Here is a 10,000-nt window from a genome sequence, read left to right as displayed (position 1 = left end):
CTGCTTTCATTTTAATATGGCTGTAAGCATTTTCTCGCGTAAATATAACTGCCTCACACCGTGATTAACATTCCTTTGTTCAGTATATTCCCGATACGTAGTCTACTTCTTTTACAGAACGATGATGATTGTTTTCGCTCTAACGAGAAACGAAGCTTTGTTGTGTATATGAATTAAAATACTTTTTTCCTTGTAACTATTTCCTAAAACGTCCAGGATACAACTATTGTAATGAACTGACACTCCTTTTGGGCAAAAAGAAGAATGAGAACCAAAATAAGTATATTATTCTTAGTGTTTTTTTTTTCCTATAAACTATTATATTCTTATTGCGAAAGCTACATTATTATTAGCAGTAAGATCTCTGTGAACTGAATACTACTTTCAACTTATATCTTCAGAATAATACAAAGGTAATTTTCTTTTATTTTGAAATTCCACCGATTTTATCAAACATATCGGAACGTATAGAACTGGAATATTCAAACATTGAATAAAATCCAGAATAGATCAATCATGCATTTAGCTATTTGTTTAGGTATTATTTGGGGAGATTTGTTAAAGATATATATAAATAGTTTTAAAAAATTATAATCCTTCAGCAAAGACTAGAATGAATGTTTACAACAAACGGATTTTAACTATGATATGTATCAGATTTCATTTACGAGCAAAGTTGTCCGCCGTAGTTCTAGTACAGAAGCAAACAGCTAATGTAGAAAAACAAAACAAATTTTTTCGACGAAGTTAAATCCCACCCATAAAAAAAACCAAGAGACTACCAGTAAAAAAATAAAGAGACTACCACATAATCGACTCATTCACTTGCACTTTTAGTAATTTAATTTGCTTCATCATCTGCACTCATGCCACTCCCTGTACATTGGACAAACTGGTCGGTACCTATCGGACCGTTTTGCCGAACACCTTCGAAACATCAGATTTGACAATGACACCCCGGTCTTTTGTCATTCCCCCACCCACGACTGGTCATTCTTTGCAGCATCGATGTGTATTGGGACCAACCTCGCTCAAAGGCAACCCGGACTTCCGCCTCTGTCTAGAGCAGAAATTCATTTTCTCTCTCCATACTTCAGGACCTCACGGTTTAAATTCTCCACCACACTTCACTTTAACTCCTCCTCCACATACATTTACACACACCACACACCTCTTACCTTCCTACGGCTCCCTCGACGTCTACCCCCATACACACAACCTTTAACTTATTACCCTGCACCACGCACCCTTTTTCCATTCAGGCAGCATATTCATACTCGTATATTTATGCACACGCACTGACACACACGCCTTCTCTCCTCACACGTAGACACAACACTTCTCTACTCCACACATACACTCACAAAAGCACCCACACTTTCACCCCACACGTCCCAACACCTACCACTTTCCTCATCTCATTTCCACCCAACCCCTCTATCCTGTGCGACACACTTAACATTCTCCTATAACACCCATATGTCAGATAGCCTCTCACACACATATATGCCTCCATACACGCGTTTACACACACAAATACATGGATTATAGACGCATATATTGGCTTCATACACACACATTTTTACGTATGTGTGTGTGTTTGTGTGTACACACATATATATGTACACACACGCATATATGTGTAAATATGTGTGTATACACACCCACACATACACATACATATATACACACACGCACACATACGTAAAGAAAGAAAGAAAGAAAAAGTCAAAGAAAGAAAGAAAAAGTCAAAGAAAGAAAGAAAGAAAAAAGTCAAAGAAAGAAAAAAGTCAAAGAAAGAAAGAAAGAAAGACAGAAAGAAAGACAGAAAGAAAGAAATAAAGAAAACATATATGTGCACATACACACACACACACACGTGTAAATATATGTGTATACACACACACACACACACACACACACACACATACATATATATACACACACATATACGTAAAGAAAGAAAGAAAGAAATAAAGAAATAAAGAAAGAAAAATGGCAGGAAGAAAGAAAGAAATGAAGAAAGACAGAAAGAAAGAAAACTCAATATATACATTTTTTTATACAAAGCAAGTAATATTTGTAAATGAACAACAGATATATGTTAAAATATATGAACTTTGACTTATCTCTCTCTTTCCGTCTCTCTCTCTCTCTCTCTCTCTCTCTCTATTGCTCTCGTTCTTTCTTTCCCTTTCTCAGATTTTCTGCTGAATCTATGTACAGTCAATATAACTATTTTAGCTGAACTTATCTCCTTTCGTGCAACCATAGACGGTTCCATACATAAAGATGGCTCTACCGGATTTAGGAGCATAATAGAATTATTTCTATCATTCCTCTGCCATTCCATCTTTAATTATTACCTTCTAACTTTGGCACAAGTTTATGTCCTTCCGCCAATTTTGCTAGGAAATTATATCTATTCTCTTACATGACTAGAGAATAGACAGACAGACAGACAGACAGACAGATCGGTAGATAGATAGATAGATAGATAGATAAATAGATAGATAGATAGATAGATAGATAGATAGATAGATAGATAGATAGATATTCATCATCATGCGTGTGTGTCTGTGTCTGTGTGTGTATGTGTAATGTCACTGACAGGGATGGAAAATGAAACAGACTACAGGGAGATTTGATCTCAGTACAATACAATATTTGAAGGCGAGTGGCTCGGTGATTAGAGCGTCGGGTTCACAATCATGAGTTAGTGAGTTCGTTTCCCGGACCGGGTTGTGTGTTGTGTTCATGAGCAAGACACTTTATTTCACGTTGCTCCGGTTCACTCAGGGGTATAAATGATTTCCCTAAGGTGGCGAGCTGGCAGAAACGTTAGCACGCCGGGTGAAATGCTTAGTGGTATTTCGTCTGTGTTTACGTTCTGAGTTCAATTTCCGCCGAGGTCGACTTTACCTTTCATCCTTTCGGGGTCGATAAATTAAGTACCAGTTACTCACTGGAGTCGATATAATCGACTTAATCCGTTTGTCTGTCCTTGTTTGTCCCCTCTGTGTGTAGCCCCTTGTGGGGAGTAAAGAAATAAGAAACGTTAGCACACCGTCAGCGGTATTTCGTCTGTCTTTGCGTTTCGATGTAATCGACTTAATTTCTTTGTTTGTCTTTGTTCGTCCCCTCTACGTTTAGCCCCTTGTGGACAGTAAAGAAATAAGAAAATCTTAGTCTAACAACATCCAGGACTGGACAAGTCACAACACCGCGACTCTGCTACGCATGGCAATGAACAGCGACCAGCGATGACGACTGACTGCAAAAGCGTCAGGAGCCGCACCCCAACGACTTAAGGGATGATTATGAACATCAAATTGTTATTTCCATTTTTAAATCCATTGAGAAATTATTCGCTCACCTTGTCAGAAATAGTTGCTGAATCTTCTTCACATAACATCGGTCTCATAAAAATAAAAGAGTCATAGATATCCTGAATTACATAGACTTTGATGTTATAGATTAACCTTACAAAAAGATTGGCTGATGACTGCTTAGATACTTTTCGTTGTAGGTTTGCACAATAGAGACATGAACATAACTTCTCGGGTTTCTCTCCCCTTTTGATCTGATTCTTTTCTACTCTAGGCACAAGGCCCGAAATTTTGAGGGATGGAGCCAGTCGATTAGATCGACCCCAGTACGCAACTGGTAATTAATTTATCGACCCCGAAATGATGAAAAGCAAAGTCGACCTCGGCGGAATTTGAACTCAGAACGTAAAGACAGACGAAATACCGCTAAGCATTTCGCCCGGCCTTCTAACGTTTCTGCCAGCTCGCCGCCTTTTGAGCTGGTTCGCCATCCCTATGTAAGAAATCTTTTTACAGTATTGTAATGATAACTGAATGTATGAGCTTGAAAATGCAGAATTCGTAATGCCAGATATTCTAATTTCATCAGTTTAAACCATTACTGCCCTCTAGCGGCGATTTATCAAAGACTTTCCTTTCGTAGATTGAATAAAGAAGATTAACGAAGCTTGTATAATCCCATTAAATCACGTTTCAATTCGGACAGAAATTCATGAGCACAGTGAAATGAAAAGATCAAGTATGCTGCGTCATTGATCATGAATCTGTGAGTTCGCGTTATGCTACAGTCGTGGGCTTGTTTACTTGAGCAAGACAAATAATTTCACTTGTCAGTGTAGTAGGTTAAGTCGATGATCTGTATCTCGAAAGAAAACTAATGTGATTACAAAAGATTGATGTTCTTTCGGGTATGAGGAGTAGGATAAAGTATTTTTCCCCGTTTGTATCTATAGCAATTTCCTAAGTCACATACATATAGACATACGTAATTTGTTTGCTTGAGACGAATATGTGGATGTACATTCTATCTGGTTGAGCGACCATGAGCTAGACGAATACAAACAAACTTGTATGTCAATGAACGGCTCAGTTTTTCTCTGTTACTCTCTTTCTTGCTTTTTCTCACTTTCTCTCCATCTTAAACTTTCTATTTGATCTGATAGTTGAATTAAGACAGAAGAGATGCATTTGTCCATTATTTCAGCAATGCAGTTGCTGTTGGAGACAGTATAAGTTTTGACTTAGCTAGGGAGGGTGACAAGAGGAGACATATATATATACAAATCGGCACAAAAACATCATAAGATTACATGAATGATGGGATCAAATACACCACAGAATGGTTTGTCGAGTTTTGTATTCGTCTAGTTCACTTAGTCTTATCAAATAGTAACAGAACAATGAATAGTTGTTCCTTATCCGATTTAATTATAGAAGAAAAAATACACGGAATTAAATCTCTATAAAAGCAGTAACTTAATTAAAGATGTCCTTTTACAAGAGATAATTTGTCTGCATTGTAATGCCCTTTTATGGGTCTTCAATTTATACTTTCAAGTGTTCCCTTGCGTAGTGTTGTCTCTTCACTCAGTCTTTGCCACAGCACTATAATGGTCTCTTACATCGGATCTGGTCCCTCTACTCATACACTCTTATCGGTGGACTTATCTCTCCTCCTCTCGCCTTTTTTCCCTTTTTTTCCGTAGTCGTCAACTTGCATCTCTCCATAGAAACATTAACCACGTCAATCTCTGAAGGCCATGATTCAGTACAGTTCCTTCCTCCAAATCAAACCAATTTTTTTTTAATTACAGTCCTTCATGAGTTCCATCACATAATAACTGGTAATTTCTTCCATTGGTACCTGGTATCAGATTTATGAGGGATGGGAAGCCGGATAATTTAACGTTCGCGCATTTTCGAGATGCATTGGTTTAGCAAACGGGACACAGAACTGGATTTCATATTCGGTTCACAGAGAAAACTCTGCTAGGCTATTTGATGCTTGCACTGCTCCTGGCGACAATACCTTAACTAAAGCAGCACTCAGACTTGTTATTTTTATTCTAAGATCTGAAAGACTTTGAGAAGACATATTTACTTCTGTTGGCAATACTGAGGTTCTTGGATTTATAGAAAAGTATAAAGACTAGATAATGTGATGCAGATACCTTGCAAAGAATACATATGGAGAATTACTCTTGATAGAGTGAACCATATTCTCGGCGTGTCAGTGAGTCTAACTTACACCTGCGGATTTGATTTCCAGCAGAATTAATTATGTCAAATCTTCTCAACTAATCAGTGATCGATGGGCGTCGTCTTTTATCGTCTTGACAGTAGTAGTATTAGTTGAGACAACAACAGCAGTACAAGAGCCATTTCCAACAACCAGCCAGTAGCGCAATGGTGATGCAGTTCACATGACTATGCAAAGCAGTAATTACACAAAGACAGCGCTTTCAAACCAGCAGTTTTTTACAACCAAAAGTAACAGTGACTTACAGCTCAGAGCGTTTGTAATCAAACAGCTGACAGTTTTACAACCTTCAACGTACTTTTCTTAATAGTACACAACATATAAAACAGAATCAATAGTACACATTATTGTTTTCCAGCCTGCTTTCTTGAAAGCCCGTTGTAACTGGGTCGTAATATTATACACGTATTTAAGGCGGCGAGATGGCAGAATCGTTAGCGCGCTGCGCAAAATGCTTACCGGCATTTCGTCCGTCTTTACGTTTTGAGTTCAAATTCTTCTGAAGTCGACTTTGCCTTTCATCCTATCGGAGTCGATAAAATGAGAACCAGTCTAACACTGGGATCGATGTAATCGACTTTGCGCTTCCACTGAACTAGCTAGCCTTCTGCCAAAAGTTGAATCCAATATTATGCATATATTTACAATTTCTACACATGAGCTTATTCTTCATTTTGACTATATATATATATATATATATATATATATATATATATATATATATATATATATATATATAGTGTGTTTATGTGTATATATATATATACTTATAGTATTTATATATATATAAATTTAAATTTCTTTTCTATTTGAAAATTGGTTATGAAACACGTGTAATCTTTTTATTATATTTATCTTATGATATTTACTCTACTTTATATTATACTCATTTATTGTGCTTTTAATTATTAATTTTTCTATATGTGATAGTGGATTTTCATCGATGAGTTCTTGAAAATTGGTTATTTTCCCTAAAACTATATATATATATATATATATATATATATATATATATATATATATATATATATATATATCATTTATGTATGTAAATAGATAGATAGATAGATAGATAGATAGATAGATAGATAGATAGATAGATAGATAGATAGATAGACCTGTCATGTGACTCTTGTATAATACGTAGAGAAACTGTCCAAAGGTAAATGTTGCTGTCGTTGTATTTATCCTAGGTTAGCTCCGATCGCGTTAATAGTAATTAGTTCGTGTATTGCAAACGACAGACCTACTCTTCCCGACATACTATGACTCTCTTAGAGTACAGGACCATAGAAAACCACTGAGAGCCACACTCTGACATTCAGTGGTTAACTGTTTCAGACGCTACCGTGTTGCAATTTAGATATGTTGTATTTTCTTCGGAGACCAGTTTTCTTCTGTTCAACCTATAAAATTTTGGAATTCATCCATATTCGACAAATGAAAGTACACACAATGAATTCCTCATTCAACTCGTTTTGGTCGGCCATCTTTACGCTTTGTATATTTGTATGAGCCAATGTCTTGTTTTTACACACTGCTAGATCTTCAACTCGTGGTATTGGTGGCTACGGTGTGTGTTTGACATAGAGCGGTGTGGCTGTTTTGTATGTGTGTGTGTGTGCGTGATGCTTGATCGATATTGTTACACTTAAGTGAATGGTATTTGATGAAGCTAATCTAATCTTTATGAGTTTCGCGCTTCTTTCAGCAGAAAGACTTCGTTGCTCTAAAATTCGGAGACAAAAACAAAAAGATGGACGTCACAGAGAGGAAAATTATACAAAATTTCAATATGAATACTTCGTGACAGCTGGAAGATATTGGTCTATTTATTCCCATACATTCGTGTGTGTGTGTGTGTGTGTGTGTGTGTGTGTGTGTGTGTGTGTGCGCGTGTGTCTCACTCCTCCCTCTCTCTCTCCCTGCCTCTCTCTCCTTGCTTCTCTCTCTCTCCGTGCCTCTCTCTATCTCTGTGTCTCTCTCTCTCTCTATCTATCTATCTATCTATCTTTCTCTGTCTCTCTATCTTTGTCTCTCCCTCGTCACCTATCCATCTTTATCTCTTTTTCTGTCTCTCTCCCCTCCTTTCTCTCTCCTTCTCTCTTTCCTCTCTCTCTCTCTCCTTCTCTCTCTCTTTCTTTGCCTCTCTTCCCTTGCTTTTCTCTCTCTCTTTCTCTGTCTATCTATCTATCTATCTATCTATCTTTCTCTGTTTCCCTATCTATTTTTATCATTCTCTCGTTACGTTTCTATCTCTACCTCTCTTTCTATGTCATTCTATCTTCATCTCTCTCTCTCCCTCTCTCTCTCTTTGCCTCTTTCCCCTTGCTTTTCTCTCTCTCCAACTCTATTTATCTATCTATCTATCTATCTTTCTCTGTTTCCCTATCCTTTTTTACCTTTCTCTCTCTCTCTCTCTCTCTCTCTCTCTTTCTCTCTCCCTCCGTCTCGTCACCCAGTCATACTGTCTGTTTCTCCCTTCAAATCTTACTCTTCCTACACTGATATATCTAATTATTTCCAACATAATCGCAATTAAACATTCAACTAACATTACCAGATGATTGCTAATCTCAAAGAACTTCTCTCAAACATTACAATACTTCACTTTAATACTCTACTTTATCACTGATGCCACAAACAGCCATTTCATTCCTTAGTCTTCAGATATTTGTTTTTCTGATAGTTACAGTTTGACATTTCTATTCATCTTTTTCCTCCGGATTTTTATCGGAGAAATTTTTGCTTTCTTTTTCTCTTTATTGCTTTTTTTAAAATTTTGTTTTTGTTTTGGTTTTTTGGAAATACATACAATTATTCAGAAGAAATACACATCCGGGTTATAAGGAAAAATATAAAATTCAGTAACGTTTTGTTTCTTATTTTTATTTTTTTGCTTTTTGCTTGCTTTAGTTATTTGATTGCAGCCATGCTGGAGCACCACCTTGGAGAACTTCTAGTCCAATGAATCGATTCTAGGGCTTAATTATTATCTTTTTTATCCTAGGCAAAAGAGTGGCTGTGTGGTAAGTAGCTTGCTTACCAACCGCATGGTTCCGGGTTCAATCCCACTGCGTGGCACCTTGAGCAAGTGTCTTCTACTATAGCCTCGGGCCGACCAAAGTCCTGTGAGTGGATTTGGTAGACGGAAACTGAAAGAAGCTTGTCATATATATATATGTGTGTGTGTGTGTCTGTGTTTGTCTGAGTGTTTGACAACCGATGTTGGTTTGTTCACGTCCCCGTAACTTAGTGGTTCGGCAAAAGGAACCGATAGAATAAGTACTAGGCTTACAAAGAATAAGTCCTAGGGTGAATTAGTTCGACTAAAGGCGGTACTCCAGTATGGCCGCAGTCAAATGACTGGAACAAATACAAGGATAAAAGAAAAGTACTTATTCAATCGGTCTCCTCTAAGTAACGGGGGCGTAAACACAACAACACCGGTTGTCAAGCGTTAGTGGGGGACAAACAAACACAAAGATACACATATAAATACATGTCTATACGACGGGCTTCTTTCAGTTTCCGTCTACCAAATCCGCTGCATTAACGACTCTACCAGCTCACTGCCTAAATTTATGTATTAATGATCCTTTCTACTGTTGGCACAAGGGCTGAAATTTGGTGGGAGGAGACCAGTCGATTACATCGACCCCAGAGTTTCACTGGTACTTAATTTATCAACCCCGAAAGGATAAAAAACAAAGTCGACCTCGGGGTAATTTGAACTCAGAATGTAGCGACGGGAGAAATACCGCTAAACATTTCGTCAAGCGTGCTAATGATTCTGCCAGCTCCCCGCCTTAATTAATGTACTAATAATAGTAAGTTACACATCGAACAGTTTCTGGCTCCGTAGTGCCAACGATTACACGCAATTAATCAAGAGAGAACACATTTTTTCAATTTGTATCGATTCTTTTTCGATTGCTATCGACTTTCTGCTGATTCTTATCGTTTCATATCATTTTCTCATCGAGTCTTTTCTAATTTCTTTCTGAAGTACTTTTCGGTCCCTTACAGTTTTTTTTTAGTTTTTTCTTTTTTTCTTTTTTTTTTCGATGTTAAGTGATTTCTTTTTCTGATTCGTAAGTAACATTCTTTTCCTCGATTCTTGTTTATGATTCTTTAGATGTAACCGGGGATCTGTGTAAAACAGAATATGAGACCTTAGGAGGTGTATTGTTTCGATTCCTACTTCATGTTAATTACTTTCGCTTACTGAAATACTATTCTAGAGAGAAATATGAATGTCCAAATTTCTTATTTACACTCAGACCACTGAACTCAACACTTTTTTTTTTTATTATTCTCTCTCTATTTATTTTCTCTTATCCTTTCTGTCGAAGAGCATAGAATCAAAACGTAAAGGACTTTTCTATTTTACCTGAGCGTCAAACTAATA

Source organism: Octopus bimaculoides, chromosome 10 (assembly GCF_046866305.1).
Source record: "Octopus bimaculoides isolate indiv1 chromosome 10, ASM4686630v1, whole genome shotgun sequence".
NCBI classification, from domain to species: Eukaryota; Metazoa; Mollusca; class Cephalopoda; order Octopoda; family Octopodidae; genus Octopus; species Octopus bimaculoides.
The sequence above is the reverse complement of the archived record's forward strand: the minus strand, read 5'-3'. Positions refer to the sequence as shown.